This window comes from Zalophus californianus, chromosome 8, assembly GCF_009762305.2.
Source record: "Zalophus californianus isolate mZalCal1 chromosome 8, mZalCal1.pri.v2, whole genome shotgun sequence".
NCBI classification, from domain to species: domain Eukaryota; kingdom Metazoa; phylum Chordata; class Mammalia; order Carnivora; family Otariidae; genus Zalophus; species Zalophus californianus.
The window spans coordinates 139,309,109-139,325,924 of record NC_045602.1 but is presented as its reverse complement, the minus strand read 5'-3'; positions in this window follow the sequence as shown (position 1 = coordinate 139,325,924).

The window sequence follows — 16,816 nt, the reverse complement described above, 5'->3', positions numbered from 1 at the left end:
GGTCCTGGGATCGAGCCCCACATCGGGCTCCCTGTTCGGCGGGAAGCCTGCTTCTCCCTCTCTCACTCCCCCTGCTCGTGTTCCTGCTCTCACTATCTCTCTCTCTGTCAAATAAATAAATGAAATCTTTAAAAAAAATAAAAAAAATAAAAGAATGGGGCACCATTAAAAAAAGGGGGTGCCTGGGGGGCTCCGTCGGTTAAGCAACCGGTTCTTGATTTCAGCTCAAGGTCATGATCTGAGGGTCATGAGATCAAGCCCTGCCTTGGGCTCCTCACTAAGCATGGAGACTGCTTGGGATTCTCTCTCCCTCTCTCTCCGCCCCTCCACCCTGCTCGTGCAAGTGCGTGCGCGCGCTCTCTCTCTCTCAAAATAAAGAAAGAAAGGAAAGGAAAGAAGTCTGCAAAAGTCAACCATGTGTGTTTAAGTCCTGACGTCTGCTGGGTAAGGGAGAAATGACCAAAGCATGACCTGGGGCTGGTGGGGGAGCACACACAGAGCCTGAGGCCCATGCAGCCACCGAGGAGGCGTGGGGCTGACCTCTTCCTGTGGGGGCCAGGGAGGGGCGGTGCTGGGGCTCATGGAGAGCCCACGTTCGCACAGTTATTTATGAAATGCTCTGCCTTCAGAGGGCTGGCTTCTGCCCACCCATGCCAGGCCCCGGGGGGTCCCTGGTCTTGTCCTTGCCTCCACGCAAACGTCCACACCTGGAAGCTGGGGCGAGGTCTGGCCACTCCTGGAATATCAGCCACCACTCCTGGCCCCACTGCATAAGAAGAGAAACTACCAACAGTGTTCCCAGGAGGAGAAGTTCTCTCTGAGGATGAGGAACTAGTGGGAAGACCTCACTGGTCTGCCTGGGAGAGGAGGCTGCTGGAGGGAGAGCACGCTCTTCTGAAGAGAGGCTGGTGAGCTGCTCTGCAGACCTGGCCTCGGGGTGGAGCCCGCTGGGAGCAGCATTTCCCAGTGTACCTGACTGGAGATGCCTTTGGTAGGTAGTGAGCTCCCCGTCATGGGAAGTGTGTGAACAGAGTTGGCTGATCTTCTGATAGTGATGGCATGAGAGCATTTCAAGTGTCAGAAGCAGCACTGGACTTACTGTTTCCAAACTTCATTTTGGATTTTATTCCTGGAGACTGTTACCTACACAATGTTTTTCCTTTGGACAATTCATGTATTTTACTAAAACAGTACAATTCTTTTTAAAAAGGTGAATCCGTGTCTTTATCCTAGAGAGGCTAGCATCAACGTGGATAAAGGAAAACAGAAAGCAGTGTTCATTCTAGCTAAAGACTACTGCCTGCAGAGAGCTCTGGGCCTTGGACCTGCTCCCTCTTTGTTTGCCAAAGGGCTGCTGTCAGTTACTAAGGGGCGGGAGACCGTCTCCGGACCTGACCGGCAGGTGGGAGGAGGGAGGAGGACCTCTCTCCAGGTCCTGGAACATGTTAATCCCACCGTGATTCCCTGCTGTTTGCCATTTTGTCTGGGCCCTGTCTGCATCCATGGCCCACGTGACGGGGCCCTCGTTCACCTCCGGGAGACACTGGCCCCCAGTGAGCCTGGGCTCATGGCCCTTCCCCGTCTGTGCCACCAGACTGACAGGCTCTCCACCAGGGACCCTCTCAAGGCTCTTGTCCACAGGCACGATTTGAAAGGTAAATCAGGAGCAAACATTTCAGACATATTAATGCAAAATGCAGGCCTTGGTTCTCAAAAGCTAACCAGTGTCTAGGCACCTCCAGAGGCCCCTGGGAGCACCTGTGTGCCCGAGACCCCACCCCGCGCAGCCGGCCCATAGGGACGGGGTGGTGCCTCGGGGTGGCTGCTGGCCCAGACCCCAGGCCCCTAGCGCTGTGGGAGTGGCCGCCACCCGGTAGCCACCCCACCCTTCATCCTGCGGCGGAGGGATCCGGAGAGGTAGGGAGGAGGCTGGCAAGAGGTCACCCACGGAGCCCAGCAGACTTTGAGAACAATGGCAACCTGCTAATGCGCCCTGGAACATTCTGGACTCAATAACGTCTATCCTGGCGGGGTTTTGTCTGGGGCAGAAATAATTAAAAGGAAAAGAAAGAAAGAGCCCAAGTTCTGCCGGCTCCTCTGTGGTCCTGCGGGGGACGCCCGGCTGCATGTCAGGGCACCTCCAGGAGACTCTGAACAGGCCAGGTCCATGTTTATGGCCAATCATTCTCCTCTGATATCATCTCTGGAGGCACCCCAAAGCACTGAATCGTGCAGGCTTCTGCTGTCACACTGTCTCTCCGTGGACATCCGCTGGCTTTCCGCACATCTCACGTCCAGGAGAGACGTCTCCTCCTGAGATCAGAAGCAAAGAGAGAGAAACTCTCTTCAGGTCTTGGGACATGTTGATGTCCAAACTGGAAGTACCCCCGACACTGCACAGGCGGACAGATGAGGCGCCATGTTCTTTCTAGTGGCCACCAACAAACCGGTCACTGCTCAGAGATACTGGTGGTAGAGACGAGGGTCTGGGTGGAGAAAGATAGACCACACAGGCCTGAGCTCCGAGGACCTCATCTGAGGACATGTGGGCACCCTAGGTTCCAGGAAAGGCAGGCCCAACAGAGTTGGGGGGGCCCTCTGTGCCGGCGGCTCCGTAGCTCAGGAGCTTCAGGAGCTGTGGGGAGACAGGGGCCGGCCCCTGGTGCCCGCGGAGCCCAGCCCTCGTCCAGACCCAGGGCCGGCTGCGCAGCAGTTCCCTAGAAGGATCATTTGACTTTTATCAGGATCCACTTTCTGCACTCGCTTCTATAAGGAGACAACTGTGTTTGCCAGCTGGAGGGCACCCAGAACTGCCTGAGCCTGCCCAGGGCCTGCCCTGCCAGGCTGGGGTGGAGGTGGGCTCAGAAGGTCCATTTGGCAGGGCCCTCCCGTTCCGGAATGGGAAGTGCTGGGAGCTTCACAGGTCTGCACGCAGGGCCGTCCGATGTGGCCCAAGAGGGTCAGGCCTCCCAGCTTTTGCTCTTACCCCGACCCGCGGGGTACCCGTCACTCCTGAATCCTGTCTCTGCCTTGACTAGCAAGATTAGTTTGCATTGAAGGTGTTTTGTGTTGCACACATTAAAAGCAAACATTCAGATTATCAACAATTATTTGTAGGCCTGCGTGGGGCGTTCCTTCGTGTTCTGTTTTGCTGGGAACCACCACACCCCGAGCAGCAGCTTTCCCTGCCACCGAGGCCCTGCCCTTGGCATCCTCGTCCCACTAAAGCCGAGGCTGCTCCTCGGGACAATCAACAGAAAGGAGCAAAAGACCGTAGGAAGGGAAAGACACACAACGCAGGGCGGCAGGGGCCTCTGCATCTGCCGTGGAGCTGGGGGTCTGTCCCCATGCCTCCGGAGACCCGCGGGCCCTTCCGGCCCGGCCCCCCCTTGCCCTGCGTCTCCCACTGGCCTGGGGCTGGAGCTCAGAGCTCACACCTCCTGCCTGGCGCCCGGCTCCCTGCCCTCCCGCCTGCTCCGGACGCCCTCTCCGAGCCCGCGGGAACTGCCTGCCCCACAAGCACCCCGCGGGTTGTCCTGCCCCCGTGCCTCACACACTGTACTGTTCTTTTTCCTGAAAACTTCCTTCTTTGCCGACTATGGACATCTCCATCCCACCTCCTCCAGGAAATCCTCAAGGACCATGTCTCTCTCTCCGCCCCTGGAAGCCGGCTCTCTGAGCTCTGTAGGTCTTTGTCTGCAGGCATAGGCCTCGCCCAGGTGCCTGCCAGGTGGCATGCTCCCCTGGAGAACCTTCCAGCAATCTGGCCATCCAGCGTCTGACACCCCAGGCTGCGAGCAAGGCACCAGGGGTGAAAAAGAGGGGGCGCACCCACGTTCATGAGACATGATTGCAAGGGGCTGCCTCCTGGACATCCACAGCCTGGTGCCAGCCCCAGGGTCCCCTCTGCTGGCAATGGCCTCGTCATGGTCCTGGAGCTGTTCTGGCCGAGTGGTTCTGCTCACTGAGCCACCAGGACACAGGTCTGGCTGAGCCCTTGGTGACCCACCCAGGACCTTTTCGACCTTCATGCTGGACGACACGGCTCCATCCCAGCAGAGGAGCTGCAGGGGCCCAAGAGGCCCCTTCCCCGGAGTAAGCCGTGAGGTCACCGGCAAACTCCCAGCAGAGAAGCCGACCTCCAGGCCCTCTAACTTAGCGACGGAGCGGCGACCAGGTGGTGGCCGGCTGCCTGCAGTGGTTCTCACACGTGCCTCAAGGTTGGTCGGAGGGGGATGCCATGTCGGGGAGGCCGGCTGCCCCACTCTGAAATGGCTCTGGGGTAGCTGGGGAGGGCAAAGCGGGCAGGTGTGGATGGGAAAGCCAGGCTGACCGCAGGCGGCCAACTGCACGCAGCTGTCCATGGGAACCGGGTGGTCCCTGTGGAGGAAGGGCAGAGGGTCCAGGGTCACACAGAGGAGGGCCCGAGCTTTGCAGGGAGACAGGACCATGGAGTCTGGAGCTGGCTGGCGTGAGTCTGGGAGAGCAAGTGCCATAGGCAGAGACAAGACCCCGAGGGGTGTCCTCTGCCCAGAGAGACCCTCAGCCCTCGGCCCTTGTGGGACGAGCTGACCGTGGGACTTCCCCTGAGGGGGCATGTGTCCCTGGAGAGCCTGGCTTGGGGGCAGACGGACCAGTGGCCCTCTCTCAGCACCCTGGCTGCTCGCGGAGGCCCCTGGAAGGACCCCTGGGGGAGGGGAGAGAGAGGTTCCGCCCTCAGTGCCCTGGCGGCCGCCAGGACCCGGACAGCTCGTGTCTTCTTGCCCCGACCCGGGGCAGGCCGGGCCAGCGGGCTGGGAGGGCTCAGGTAGGTCCTCGGGGAAGGTGAGCAGCAACACCTGAGCCCACTGAGTGGTGAGGCGATCCTTCCCAGAGTCTCCGGGATTCGAGACTCGGTGGCCGGAGGCCAGCGCCCACCAGAGCCACTGAGCATTTTCCCCATCCCAGGGTACAAATGCGAGTCCCTGGCTTGCCGAGAGGCCTGGATGTTCTCTTAAACCCCAGGAACACAGAGACCCCGAGGGGATTTGAAGAGCTGCCTTGATATCTGGATCCCAGATGGCCTGTCCCACCACAGGAAGTGGGTGGCTTGAGGCTCTGCAGGGCCCCCCAGGGGCGCCCTGCCTCCCTCACCCTCCCCGCCCCTCCCCTGGTGGCTCCTCCTTCCGCCCAGCCGGCCCCCGGCCAGGCCCGCAGGACCCCTCTCTGCAGGCACACCGGCTGCCTCCCCCAGAGATGCTTCCCTCAAACCCTCCCACGGCCTCCAGGCTGGGCCAGCGGCCCCACTGAGGTCACCTCTGAAGCTGGGCCCCACATCCTCCTGGGCAGCCCCCACCCTTCATGCCCCCCCACCCCGAGCTGACTCCTGCCCTCCTGGGAACACGAGCCTCCTGCCCTCCGAGACCTGACACGGCTGATGTCCTTCTCTGCTTCCTCCGTCCCCTTAGCCTGTGGCCTCGGCTCCAAAGCTGGGTCTGCACCGGGCGTCCCCCAAGCTCTGCCTTCCAAGACCCACGGCTGACCTCCCCATGTTCCCCCGGGAGGCATCCATGGGGGTCTTTCCAGCTGGACTCCAACCACAGCCATGGCCCAGGGCCTCCTCCTTGGGCCCTGACGTGCTCCCTCCCGGTGTCCCCACCTTATGCAGTGACCCACGGGCCCACCTGTCCACGTCCCCCAGTTTCCCGTCACCCCTGCCTGCTGCTGTCCCCGCTGGTCCCCTGGTGGGCCTTTGTGTGTGTGCGAGGTGCCCACCTCCCCGGCGTCGGTCCAGAGGCCGAGCTGGGCACCCGTGCAGACAGCCCGCTGCGCCCCTCAGCATGTCAGGAGGAGCGATCCAACTGCTCCTTGTCCCCACCTTGTGCCTGCTCAGGTCTGTGTCCCCGCCCAGCCTCCTCCTCGGCCCGCATGCCCCGCAGCCTCCTTAGGGGCAGCCCCGTCCGCCCCCCCCAGGCCCCACCGCCCTTCCCCGCGGCCAGGCCTTCTTCTCCCCTCCCTCTGGGACTCCCGCTCTGTCCCCGTGTCACGGCCTCTCCTTCGTTTCTGACTCTCTGTCTCTGTCTCTCTCACTGTTTCGTTTCTCTCTCTCTGCCTCCTCCTTTTGTCTCAGGAATTTTATTTATTGCAAAAGCAACATTGCAACAACATGACAGGAAATGTTTAAAGGAGAAAAGTTTGCTCCCGGCCCCACAACCCAAGCCCGGTGGCTGCCTCCCCTGTTCTTCTTGTTTTCTCCTGGCCTTGGCCGGCAACGTCACAGGGACACCGGGCTCCGGAGGGGGCCTCTCAACGCTGTGCCCGCATCTTCCATGCTCACCACCCCTCCTCAGCAGTGCCGTCACCGCCCTCCCGAGGACGGCCACATGCCGTGGTCCCAGGCTGGTCGAGGCGGACACCGCACGTCTGTCCCTGAAGGAGCCGGCACGGGGGCTACGGCCGTGGGGGGAGCAGCTCAGTGGAACTCGCTTCCTGAGGCCTGGACAGATGCAGCACAGAGGAGCGTAGGGAGAGCACCGCAGAGCTGCCTGCAGCCGTCACACGGGAGCCAGGTCTTTGTCACCCGAGTGTCCGTGAGAGAGCACGGTGCGTGGCAGCCGCGTCCCTCCGACGTGGCACCTGCTTTAGCGAGGGGTGAGGAGGGCGCCTGCTACCAGCACTGGGGGCTGCAGGCGGAGGGCAGCGGGGAAAGCGATGACTTTTCCTGGACACCCCTGCCTTGGCCCATGGAGCCCGTGTTCCTGTGCCTTAAGAAGTGCGCTGGGGGCCCAGGCACCGCAGAAGCCCCCTGCCCCCCATCTGGTGCACCGGAAACAGCCAGGAGAAGGGAACCTGGTGAACGGCCGAGCTCAGGAGGGCGCCCAGCCCGGGCCCATGACACTGTGCTTCTGAGGATGGGCTCTGTCCTCCACCTCGGCGCCCGCTCCCTGGGTGGGCCCTCGCACCCAGCACTTAGCACCTCAGCCCCTCCCGCACACCTCCGTCCTGAGCAGGCCAGCCGCCGTCCTCAGTCAGCACACCACCCACGAGGAGGGGGGGCTGGCTTCCTCCTTCCAGCCCCCTCCTCAAACTGGTTCCTCCTCCCCCCTCCCCCCTCCCTCCTCTCTCCCTCTACCGGGCTCCTCACCCTGGTCACTTGGGCTCTGCCCCAGCTGTGCTGGTGCCCCACCCCTACCCCATCTTTATCTCCCAGCTCAGGTCTCCTGATCTCCTGTGACCACAGCCTCCAACATGTTGCTGCCATCTCACCTCCAACACGGGCTGCACCATGTCCCCCGCTGCATCCACAGGAGGATGCTCCCTCCTCCCTGAATCCCAGGCCAAGAACCCCCAGAGAAGGTGCCCACTTTACCCCATCCCCTGTGGGAGGCCCCAGCAGCTTCTGGACGGGGAGAGGTGTAACTCCCAGGAGAGGGGCTGCCCCAGGTGGGCAGTCAGGCTCAGTCCACACAGAGCATGGTTTCAGGTAGGAAGCCAGCTGCCAGGCGGGGAGCCACAGTGTTGAGAGTGCAGAGAGGCTGATGCCTGCCTACCAGGCGTCCTGGGCTCGGCTCTTCGTGGACAAGCCCCCTTCTCCTGGCTGCTCCCAGTGTGCTAGGAGTCAGCCCCTTCACCTGGAAGCCACTCCCCTGGTTTATTCTTTGCCTCCTGCTCTTATGGGGTGTTCCCTCCATATTAGCAGGTGCCATGGAGCCTGGCTCCTGCAGCAGCCAGAGCTGCTTGGGGGGCTGTCTTTGCTCAGACTTGGTTTTTCAGGCCATATGTCAGCATTTCTCGGGAGCACACCCAACCTCCTCTGACCTCCAGGGGCTTCTGAAAAATACACCAGCAAGCACCGTTAGTAAGGTTGTAAAATTGCACAGCTACTATGGAAAACAGTATGGCAATTGCTCAGAAAACTAGAAATGGAATTACCATATGACCTTGCAATTCCATTTGTGGGTGTGTTCTCCAAAGAACTGAAAGCGGGGACTCTGAGAGACGTTTGCACACCCACGTTCACAGCAGCACCATTCACAACAGCCAACAGGTGCAAGCAGCCTCAGGGTCCATCCACAGATGGATGGATGAACAAGATGTGTATGTCCATGCGGTGGGATATTCAGGCTTAGGAGCTGGTATGGGGCAGTTGCAGTGGGTGGGGTTCCAGAGGGCAGGCTGCATACTTAGCTGAGTGAGGTCGGGGTTAGCCTGCTTAACTCAACTCCTAGTGATGAGTGACTCACAGCTGGTTGCCTCAGGTCACGGAAATGGAAAAACCCCAAGAGTGTTAATAAATATTTTCCTTATACACTTTATTAATTGTGTCTCTACATGGCCTGGAGGATGTTAATTTCCTTCTGTCCAGATCTCACTCACAGTGACAGAAACACTGTCTGGGGGTGTCTCTGCATCTTGGGTCCCACTTGTAGGGAGATGCTCCCTTGCTTTATAGACAAACTATGATGATGATTGTGGTGGTGATGATGGTGATGACGGTGATGGTGAAGATGGTGACGGTGGTGGTGATGGTGGTAAAGGTGATGGTGATGATAATGGTGATGGTGAAGATGGTGATGGTGATGACGGTGGTGATGGTGGTGATGATGGTGATGGTGATGATGGTGGTGGTGGTGGTGAATGTGATGATGGTGGTGATGATGGTGATGATGGTGGTGATGGTGATGATGATAGTGATGGTGAAGATGGTGATGGTGATGACGGTGGTGATGGTGGTGATGATGGTGATGGTGATGATGGTGGTGGTGGTGGTGAATGTGATGATGGTGGTGATGATGGTGATGATGGTGGTGATGGTGATGATGATAGTGATGGTGATGATGGTGATGGTGATGGTGATGGTGATGGTGATGGTGATGGTGGTGATGATGATGATGGTGATGGTGATGATGGTGGTGGTGGTGATGAAGGTGATGATGGTGGTGATGATGATGGTGATGGTGATGATGGTGGTGATGGTAGTAAAGGTGATGATGGTGGTGATGATGATGATGATGGTATGGTGGTGGTGATGGTGATGGTACTGGTGGTGGTGATGAAGGTGATGATGGTGGTGATGATGATGATGATGGTAGGTCAGAAGCTGGACATACAGCTCTGGGTTTTGGGGATAGTCAGGCTTGGAAGTGAAAAATGGGATTTTATGTGACAATTAGGTGGCGTTTATCTGAGACCAGGGCTGGGGGCCACTGTGTGGGGTTGGAAGGGAAGAGACTGGGAAAGACAAGGTGTCTGGCAAATGGTCTTTCTAGTCGCTTGTTACATCCCACTCCTGATCCTGTGTCTCAAGCCTGGATTGTCCTTGGCCGCACGCATGCCTGGTCACAGCAGGGCGGCCAACCTCCTCCTTCCCTTCCTTGGCACTCCTGTCCCGTGCCAACCACACCCTCGGCAGGACCAGACCCCACAAGGAAATGCATTCCGGTAGCTGTTGTCTTGGGCACGGCAGCTGCATGGGAGGAAGGTGGCCCGCCCAGGATGGGCTTTTCACTGCTGTGTTTTGTTCTGTCTCGGTTTAGGGCAACATTAAGCTCTAAATCAAAGGATGAAAACAGTGGAATTCCATTGTGCATGGTGAAGCAGAAAATGCTCACTGGCCCCAGTCACTGCCCCTCAGTGACTGGTTTGCTCTCCCTCACTGGTCCCAGACAATGGCCTGGCTCTGCTCCATATGCAGACTAGGGCGCACACCACGAATGCGCTTTCTGTATTTCCGCTCTGGATCACAGGCAGTTACCTGGAAATGGGAAAACTGAGCTCATACAATGGGATTTGCATTAAATGTTCTTTGACCTCATTTCTGGGGAGGAAGTAAAGGCTGAGGCCTCTCCATGCGTGATTCCAAAGGCATGTGCCTGGCACGGCTGACCCTCGTGGACCCCGCAGAATTCTATGCAGATCGACTGGTAACTTTCAGTGGTTGGCGGGACGCAGTCTGTGCAGTCCTCACATGTTTCGGCTGCAGAGCCATCGCATCCGTCTCTGGGAGGCAGGGGCACAGGCTCTTCCTGTATCTGGGGTGAGGGCTTGCTGTGCCCTTCCCCACCCCAGTCCTGGCACCATTGCTTTTTCTGGTGAAACCAGAAATGGTGTGGTTTGGATGGGCATTTCCTTTTTTTGATAGTGACATATTCGGATAATAATAAAGAACTCCCCTTAAAAATATCCAAATGCAAAAAAAGAAATATCCAAATGCAGAATTGCCTGGAGGTTTCATAGAAGAGGAAGCTCGCTTCGGGTGGGGCACTCGGCACAGGCGCGAATGCCCAGGTGTGAGAGCCCAAGCTTTGTCCCGGGCAGCCCCTGTGGGTGCCCTGCGGAGGCTGAGTTTGTCGGCTGCCAGGCCAGCAGAAGAGGAGCCGATGAGCTACACACCGAGTCCTGAGGTCTGCCCCCTGAACCAGAGACTGTCACTTCATGTCTCTCTCTCCGTGGGCCCTCCCAACCCAGGCAGGAGGAAACCGCCTGCCGTGAACCTGAAGGTAGAGAAGGATGACCTCACTTAGCACAGCATCTTTGTTCTGGTCTGGTTCAGGGAAGTGGGGCCGAGCTCAGCCACATGGCCACCACCGATGTGCACAGTGGGTTGGAGCCCTGAGACCTTTGGGCTGAAAGGAGCCTGCATCCTCTAAACTTGTCTCCCCTGGATCTTCCCACCAGATGGGAACTGGGAACGAGTCACGTCTAGCTGTCCTCACACCTTCGACCAGGGTCCTAAGTCCTTGGCAGCTTGGGCCTCCTCCCTGGAACATTCCGTCCCCAGTCAGTGACGCTTACATGTGGCCCAGGATGCACGTGGTCTGAAGGTGGGGGACGGCCAGCCCGCCCAGCACCCCGCCCACCATAGCTCCCGACGCGTCCTGGGCCGGCGGCCCCCACAGCAGCTGGTGCCCTTCTCCACCTTGCATCAAGAGCTGCCCCGCCCCTGCTCTGCCGGCTTCCCTTAGGCTGCTGAGTCACGTCCCGGATCCTGCTCCGGGCGGCTATGACTTCTGGTCGGGCAGAAATGTTTCTGGTTGAGCTGTCAGTGGCTGAACGTTCTTTTTGCCCCTTGACAGGAAAGTTTCAGCTTTGGAAAATTACCAGGCCAGGAAGCAAGGGAAGTTTCTGCCCTGGGCAGTCTGAACAAGAAGTTTCCTGGGCTGGTCTCAGCCTGCGAGAAGCTTTGACTCCTGGTAAACTTTATTAGAACCAATTTCCTAAAAAAGAAAGAAAGAAAGAAAGAAAGAAAGAAAGAAAGAAAGAAAGAAAGAAAGAAAGAAAGAAACAAAGAAACAAAGAAACAAAGAAACAAAGAAACAAAGAAACAAAGAAACAAAGAAACAAAGAAACAAAGAAAAGAAACAAAGAAAAAGAATCAATTTCCTGATTCTCTGGCAGCCATGAGATCTGTGTCCCAGACCGTCTTCACGGGCACCACCAGTTTGTTCAGGAGAAACTCCGTCCTTTATGAGAGGTGGAGACTCAGCGTGTATTCAGAGTACGTGGATTCCTTCCAGAAAGCACAGGAAACCCCAGTGATTGCCTGAAATGACTAAAACACGCACCCGAGCCCCACCCTGCCCCAGCCCTTCCTAGGTAAACTTCTCTTTGAAAGCACCTGACAGCCAGGTACACACTGGTGACAGGTGAAATAGGAGGTAAATCATTCGAACAGAAGTCACAGTTGCCAAGCAGCCCGGGTCAGGCTGGTTCTGGGAGGGGCGGGCCCAGAACCGCTCCCAGGGCACCAGGCTATGCCCGTGACGCCAACCGTGTCTCTAGGGACCTCTGATCTGGACATTCGCGGCCCCCTCTTCCTTCCTTCTGATGAAGGAGGGAACCTTACCCTGCACCCAGCTCCTTATGCTGCTGGTTGGGGTGTCGGTCACGCCTGCGTGGGTGTCACTGACATGCGATGCCAGGGAAGGCTCCAAACGCTCCCAAGAGGGGCCACCGAGAAGTCATGCCCCGCTCAGCTCTGACGGAGCACGTGGCCTTGAGCGGAGCTGCAGACACCCCGACCTACCCGCCGGGCCCCCCAGCCAGGGCTTCGCGGCCCAGTTTGATCCTGAAAGAGAACGCCTGCCGACAGAGGCACGCGGGGCACCTGGGTAGGCCCACGTGGTGACAGCGCCTGCGCCGCGCCACGATCCGGCACCCGCCCCAAGGGTCTCGGTCTGCCCAGCTGTGAGATGGGGCCCAGCCGCGCCGCGGTGAGAGCGGTGCCACCCCCGCGTGCTGGGGCCACTGTCCCAGCACGGGCTCACAGTTAGGGAGCGCCAATTAGCCTGTCATCCCCTCCCTGCTTCAAACCCTCCACAGTCCCGGTGACTTCACTGCGCCCAGCACCCACACTCCTTCCCGCGGAGGCCGTGCACGCTTCCTGTCACTGCTGTGACAAATCACCGCGAGCCCAGGGCTGAAAATGACCACACTCCGCATCTGACAGTCCCAGGCCGACGTCTAGTCCGGGCTCACTGGCTGCAGGTGTCCACAGGATGGGGCTCCTTCTGGAGGCTCCAGGGAGAATCCAGGTCCTTGTCAGTCTGGCTCCTGGGGGTGCTGCTTTCCTTGCCTGGGGGCAGAGGCCTGGGGTGGGGGGCATGCAGTCTGCACAGAGCAGAGGAGATGAAGAAAGAAGGGCAGAATCTGGGCCCCCGGGTCAGGTGGGGCTTGGAACTGCCACACTCACTGCAGGATTTGTCAGGTCCTTTGGCACCCCACCGAGTGGGTCTCCTAGGGCGGCCGGCCCCGCCTGGCTCCCCAGCTCGGATGGCCTTGGGGTCCTTGCCTGTCCCTCAGAACACCAGTAGTGCCTCCTTCGTGGCTGTTAACCCAGGTGGGCTGCCTATAGGCGGGAGTTGGCAACATGGCCTTTGACACCCTGGTCCTATTCAGCAGCCACAGGGGCTTTAATTCGACCTTAATTAAATTAGATTTAAAAATTTTTAATGACACTTCCTTCAGCTACTGAAAACTTCTAAGTATCTTTGGAACAACTTAGGTAAAGGGATCTTGGTTTTGGACTCTAAGTTTTATGAAGTTTAAGTACAATCAGTGATTTCTGATAAAAATTCAGTGGGTGGGTTGAGACGTGTAACACGCGGGGGTTTGAAGACAGTAGAGAAAAGGAAAGGATCTCATCAGTCAACCTGTGGAAGGGATACATTTTGGCTACATTGGATGAAATAGAACATATTGTTGAGATTAATTTCGCCTATTTCATGTAAAATTATGCGCCTACCTCCATTTTATTTTTATTGGCCTGGGCTACTCCAGACGCACAAAACTAGGAAAGAAGCCCAGCCCTGGAGGCGTTCCTGCGCCACCTGGCGGAAGCGTCTTGCCCTTGCTGGCCGGTCTGCGCGTCTGCGTGGGAGCGCGGCCCGCCTCGGGTTCCGTGGGGGCTGGAGGACTTTCCTTGAAACCCCGACGAGAATTCCAGGTAAACAGCAAGGTTGGTATGACCAGGACCAGCCGGCCTGGAGGGGACTCCCGCCAACCCCTCCTTTGTGGTCCCTGGTGGCCCCCCAGCCCGCAGAGTGCAGGGAGGCCGGAGGGCCAGTGTGCGTGGGGGGCCACGCCTGCAGGGCCAGCAGCGCGCCCTCCCGTGTGGGGCACTTCTGGGGGGGGTGTCCATGCCACGCGGGCCCTCAGGGAAGGGGCTGGGCTTGGCCCCGTCATCCTCACATCAAGGCCACTTCCGGGGGCACCGTGACCCCAGCATGACTCAGAGCCCGTACCTCTGTGCTCAGGAAACAGCAGGTCATGTGCGTCACCATGGTTTCTCCGTGACTGTCACCAGGAGCTGGAGTGGAAACATTTGATAAGTCCTAAATCTTTCCCTGGGAAACTCCCCAGTCTTTGCGGGGCTGCCGTGCAGCCAGACCTCTGGCCTCTGCCCCACTTGCCTGTGGCCAGGCGGGGGCGGATGGGGAGACTGAGGCACGGACAGGGAGCAGCCGGGACGCTCTGGTGCGGGACGTGGTGCCGGTGTCCCAGGTCCGCGGAGGCGCCCTGGCCCTCCTGTGTCCCCCTGGAGGCCAGCCGGCCCGCGGAAGCCCCAGGGAGGCCCCGGCAGCCTTTCCCACAGCCCCGACGCCGGGTAAATGAGAGAGAGGGCGGCTCTCACTTGCTTTTCCCGGCCCCTCCCTCTGGAACGCACGTGGGAACCCCAGGGGGCAGAGGCCGCCTCGTTCACAAGCTCACCTGCGGGGCTGCTTGCTGGGGTGGCTTCTGTCACCGCTGGCCTGCAAACTCTGTTTCCCCTTCCGTGACCTGCACTGGCCCAGACCACGAGATCGAGATGCGCAGACTAGCGACGTGCAGTTGTGAGCAAGGCTGGGGCGAGCGCGTCTGGAATCCCTCCCGCCCTCCGCGGGCCGACCCTGACCCGGCCTCCCGTCCTGCTCGCCTCCGTGCCCACCCTGCTCTCGGGAGAACGTGAACATGCACAAACACAGAGGGGAGAGCTCGATGTGCCTGGTGTGCCCGTGACCGGCTTCGGCCGCTGCCAACGCTGACCCCACCCAGCCCAGGCACAGGCCGCCCCCCCAGCCCCACAGCCCGTACAGGAGGGGCAGCCCCAACGCCTCATTCTTACCTTAAAAATATATATATTTATTACTAGTAGTATTTTAAAAATTTTAGAGAGAGAGAGTTGAGCAGGGGGAGGGGCAGAGGGAGAGAGAGTCTCCAACAGACTCCCCATTGACATGGAGCCCGACTCTGGGCTCGATCTCACGACCCTGAGATCGTGACCTGAGCTGAAACTGAGCGTCGGACCCTCAACCGACTGAGCCACCCAGATGTCCCGAGAGACGTTTTTTAAAAACAAGCCACGGGTCGAGCCCTTCTTTTGTTTCAGCTTGTCACCATCAGGAACGTGTAGGTCTCCAGGCAGGGGACAGGGGTTGACCGTGGTGGCCCTCACCCTCACTGCTGCTCACTTCCCGCCCTTCCGTGGGCTCCTGACCCAGACCAGCCAAGCTGCCCCCACCCCCCCCCCCAGGTGACACAGCGCTCCTGGCTCAGGGAGGCACGGCATGGGGGTCTTGCCTGGGTGCCCACGTCCACTCCCTCCCCGGCTCAAGGCCCTCTGCTGGGCTCATCACAGGGATGCTTGCAACTCCCGCGTACTGTGTGAGTATTCTTCTCTACATAAGAGCACTATCTTTCTGACGGGCTAAGAGTCAGAGGAAAAAGGCAGATGGTCAGCCTGGTCCTCGTTGGTGTCATGGGCTCTTTCCAGGGCCACTCACGTGATGCACATCCCGGCTGCAGGGGGCAGGGGCCAGGAGGAGCAGGGGGGACCTGCTGCCCACACAGACCACCACTGTGGTCCAAGCAGGGTGGGGAGGCCCCTGGACGGCCGGCCGCAGAGCCAGCTGGGGAACGGCCCCAGGAGCATGGTGGCCTCCTCGTCACCGTGGAGGGAAGGTCCTGTGCAGTCCCAGCCCCGCCGCCAGTGTCTTGGTGCCTGGGTCTGACTGGGATCCACTGAAACAGAGCATTTCTCCTGGAGCACGGTCCCGGTTCCTGAGGAAGGGAGCCCATCGCCCAGTGGGTTGCTCGGCTGCAGCTGAGAAGCTGGTGTCTCAAGAACGTCAAGTACCGGATTCTACCCGGCGCTCTACCCAGCGAATCGGGCCAGACCCGGCCCGGCCCACACACCGGATGCTGTCCACGTGGATGGCTGCGCTGCCCCATTTGACCCAGAGCTGTGTGGACGTCCTGGTCAAGCTGAGGTCTGGCCCTAGCTCATTAGTGATGGCGTGAGACTCTGACGGTCCGGGCGGGGTTGGCGCGTGTGCGGCTCAGCAGGTCAGGAACGAGTGGAGCCTCTGGGGGCGGTATCGACGGGTGACCACTGCAGACCCACATGTCTCCCTCCACCTGCCACCTGTCATGGTCACACTTTCACTGGGCCTGGGACCCTGGCAGTGTGCACGTCCCGGAGGCCTCAATGGTGGAGGCCCCCAGGGCTGTGGCCGGTTACGTCCCAGGCAGTGATGCCCAGCGCAGTCCTGACCCATGTCCACAGTGCACTTCAGCCCTGTGCCAACACCTGATTTTCTCTCCTGGCGCTGCCTGTCCTGAGCCAGCACCAGAACCTTCCACCAGCCCTGGAGAGAGGTGCCTTGCTCTTCCCAGCCTTGGTTTCCTTATGTTGAAAACGAGGCAGTTGGACGCTGATGTCCCATTGTCTTTTTAAAGTTTGCTGTTCTGTCATAACAATACAGGGTACCGGTGCACAGAGAACCCAATAGAGCCACCCTGAGCGTGGGCCAGGAGCCTGCCTGGGACTCCCCTGGCAGCCAGCATCTCTTGGGAGGGGGAGCAGGAGGTCTTGGGTTTGCTGTGGCCCCCACAGCCCTGGTCGCACCCCTGGTGGACACATGGGCACAGGGATCTGCCGTCTGCAGGTGGGCTCTCCTTCTCTCTCAGCACAAGCCAGCGGGGCCCCTGAGATGCCGCATCCCTGTGCGGCTGATGAGGAGCAGGTGCCTGTAGACGACATGGCTGAGGTCTGAGGAAGCAGATGACACTAGAAAGGTGAGGAAAGCGGCTGGCCGCCCGCGGTGGGGCCACCCGAAGCAGCCAAGGACATGGGGCAGGCTGGGCAGCGTCCAGGGCAGGACCACCCCTCTCTCTCTGTCACCACCTTCTCCCTTCCTTCCTGTCCCAGAAAAGGTTCCAGGGAGGTGTGGCTGAGAAGGCAGCTGCCCCGGAGGAAGGGGCTCATGTACATGGGGTGCAGGACCCAGCTTCCCTGTGCTCTCGGCACAAGGGCACACTGGTGACCCTGGGCCTCGGGGCTCATTGAGAAAGGCTGCCC